Raw genomic sequence first — 3,715 nt, forward strand, 5'->3', positions numbered from 1 at the left:
CAAGTATGATAAAATGTACCAGCTGGTCTTGATGCTCATTTCCGGAGAACTCGGGGAAAAAATGGCACGCTTTTCTTCATCTTCATTCATATCCTACGCGACGTATACCAACTAGCGCAGGGATAAGGAGAGGGAGCCAAGTTTGGAGTCGGACGTGTCTGGCAGCCTCATGACTAAGAGATATAAAGAGAGGCATTTGCTATCGAACTGGTCCTAGTAAAGACTCAGGCTGCTTAAAAAAGGTGACCACACTGTGCTTGAACCCTATCGGCCTGCGCCCAAGTAAAGATAATGCTAGAAATCAAAATTTAAACGCAGGATGATGATGGTCTGACTAGTTAGGGTTGCACATGAACCGGTTAGTTACTGGCAACTTTTCCCCCATCAGACCGGATCGAAACATACACTGTGAGAAAACTTAAGGATCGGTAAAAAGCTGTAACTTATCCCCTGGAGGTTTTGTGCGACCCAGGACTAGGATTGCGCACGAAACCCCAGGTTTTGATACACCGGGGTTTCGGACTGGTAAGTTACCGGTTAGTTACTGGTATTTTACCTCCCCTCCCTGGAGGATTTTTCGTCGAGGTAACTTACCTGTCATGTGACAGATGTTTGAGCAAAATAATGCCATACTACTGGATGCATATTTGAGTTCTACGGAAAATTCACAGACCGGTGATCTTTATAAATGAATTACATTTCATTATATCAGGAAAATGTATAAAAACACGAAGACGGGAGTATCGGAAAAAATCTGCAATTACGACGCGTCAGTCATGTGATATTAGCATGTGATAGGTAAGTAACGGTAAAATACCGTATCAAACCACCCCCCCTTGGGGAGGGGTCAGTACAAAACCGTATTTTACACCCCCTGGAGGTTTCGTGCGCAACCCTACCCAGGACCCTGGGGCCTAACCTCCGCCAGAGTCAAGATAGTGCCAAAAAGAAATATTTGAAGGCGTAAACGCGAAATATCTCTCTGACTGGGAGTCGAACCCAGCTTTCGCGCGACCATCTAACATCAACTGGGTGACAGGCGCGTGTACTAACCGATATACTATCAGAGATTAATTCTTTTTCCAATAAGACCTAGGGACTACAAAGATTTAAAATACTTACCTTAAACTTCAACACGTTCCTTTCATCGCTCTCCCAACTCGATATTTACTTCCTCAAGGGATTGATGAAGATGCGGTAGTCCTCCATACCCCAGAGCTTTCATGAGAGGAGCAGAAACGGAAGAATAGTCGGTGTGGTTTTCAGGTTGTAAAAAGAGGACTCGGACGTTGAATATGTACTAGGTACGCCCATGGGTTGATAACTAGTAGGCCCAATTACTGAAACTATGGAATGATAGCGCCTCCTCTCTGTCTTCCACTCCCTCTTGCAGGCTTATCTTCCCTCTGGTTTCGTGTTCGTTGTCTTTATATGCTGAAGGGAGGAAACGTATGAATAGCACCACGACTAAGACCGCGACCTGTTCTTCCTATACCCTTGTCGCGCGCCATCTGGAGGTCCATCCCTGAGCTGTCGAATTGCCATCCTTGGGGAGGCGTGACTGTCCAGACAGATCGAATGCCGCCAGAAACCCAGGCTATGCGCGCCGTAGCTCTAGACGGTTTTCATCATGCAACGTGCACTGTAGAGAAGACCAGACTTCGGCGACACGCGTTCTTTGCGCGTATACCCGGGCTTCGTGGTGCGATCTCTAAAGGTAAGCGCATCCGACATAGTTCTAAGAAGAGACTCACAGTATATATAGCGTCCGCCTATGAATCGCCTTTTTCAACAACTCCAGACACGGTCCAATCCTAATGACCCGAATCTCATCGGAAGAGGAAGCAATTCGCCAAGTTGAGTGGGGGGGCTTTTGGAATGGCGGCCCTTCTCGCAGTTCTGCCCGTTTGTTTCTGGCCCCAGATAACGGGTGGTTCCCTCGCCTTTCCTTGCTACTAGCTCAATGGTTATCTTTGGACTGACTCACTTCCGATGAGGAGGGAGGATTGGTTCAGGAAATTTTGACGGCTGATGCTCGGCAAGGACGACAATGAAGACACCGGTCATCATGGACCAGCTATTCATAGAATTGCCAGGCGGACATGTACTGAAGAAGAGTACCACATGTTTGTGGAAGGGACGGTGTGTGTTCTTTTCTCTGGAACGATCATCTATGGTCGCTCTCACTGCAGCTTTTTAAAACCCCATCTTTGTCTAGATCAATATGTGACATTGCGCAAAGTCCGTACAGATCCAACGTGCTCCTCTCTCAACGCCTTATCCTAGATCCTGAGCTACAAAGCATCGTCAAACATTGGACTGTAGTATGTAGGCAACTATAACTGCTGGACGATGCGTTTCTAACACAGCCCACGGAATTGGCATCTACGTACTAATTTAAAACTGTCTTCCATTAATTGATTTCTATTATCAGCATACAATTGCATCGCGATACGAACGATCTTTTCTCCTTGATGATCCACCTGGATGGAATACACGTCAACGGGGAGGGAAAGTAGACTACCCAATGCCCGTTCCATGATTCTCCTTGTTCTCTTGCTTGTCTCCGACTCTGATTCATGGACCTGCCAGACATAGCTTTTACCCAATGTTCTTGGGACCGCACACCTATTTTGTCTTTGTCTTTGATACTTTGCAAAGAGAAGGACGAACGGCTCCGAGTTTGATGGCCCTTGGTCGTTCTCTTCCACGTTCATTCCGGGATTCCTGTTCTCCCGTAAAAGCTTGCTGGCAGTTTCTATCTTGGGAATAAACGACCTTCGACAAGCCTGGTACCGTGACAGTAAATTTTTGTTCGTGGTATTAATCCATCCCCGTTATGTTGGCTCAAAGAGAGAACTTGACAGGGATGACGCAGAGGAAACCAATCGCTGTACTCCTCGACGACTGGTATTTTGGATCAACCGCAGACCGAACTGTTGGACACGGATGATATACTCTGGAATGGAGAATAACAGCAAGAGTACGGCGTGCCCGTGGGTACGATGAAACTGACTTCTGCATGTCCACATTAATTGTCTGTAAAACAAGCACCGGCTGTTTCTGCGCCGGAATCTCAAACCGAGAAGAGGGGGGAGGCTAGAGGTCAGTGCGCTATTCTATGTTCTCACCGATCAGATGTGTAGCTGAGTCCCATCCTAGTACATCATTTCATCTTGGTTTAATTTATCAGCATATAATCGTGCCTGGACGAAAAGCCAAGTGTTCCTTCCTGAAAGATGACCTTCATCGACGCTCGAGAGCAACTGAAGGGCAAAGCGCGAACCAGAAGTAAAGTATCGTTGTCACCTGTTAGTGCGTTGCTGTATTGAAACCAAACCAATAGTTTTGAACAGTGAAGGGAGGACGATGATGTTTCGTTGTGATAAGATGACGACAGTGGGTATTTCTTTCTCTGTTGCAATTGTAACCAGGAACACGCAACTCACTCTTCCTGGTACCGTGACCAGCTTCCATGTGGTCTTGCTGGGAGATATCTGCTTCTTCGTGGTCCCGCAATTGAGGCTAAACCTTGCTGGCCTATCCCTCCAGTCTCAGCGAGTGATGATGAGAAACATCTGCGGTACCTCATGGCTCTGCAGCATGTGTTCTGTATAAGACCTTCGTGTAATGATTGGCAGATATAGTTAACTGCCTGCACTGCATCTTTTCAACAGTCATCTCTTTCTTTCTTTTTCTATTGCCCTCTTTCTGC

General features: G+C 46.7%; 1 non-coding gene across 1 annotated transcript; it reads right to left on the reverse strand.

Annotated features, from left to right (window-relative positions):
• Positions 1-978: 978 nt before the first annotated feature.
• On the reverse strand, positions 979-1,070 carry EV420DRAFT_t161. Its single transcript has one exon. It is a non-coding gene; the product is annotated as a tRNA-Asp (tRNA).
• Between the last annotated feature and the right edge of the window lie 2,645 nt (positions 1,071-3,715).

This window comes from Desarmillaria tabescens, assembly GCF_030435595.1.
Source record: "Desarmillaria tabescens strain CCBAS 213 chromosome Unknown EV420scaffold_23, whole genome shotgun sequence".
In the NCBI taxonomy this organism is placed as follows: Eukaryota; Fungi; Basidiomycota; class Agaricomycetes; order Agaricales; family Physalacriaceae; genus Desarmillaria; species Desarmillaria tabescens.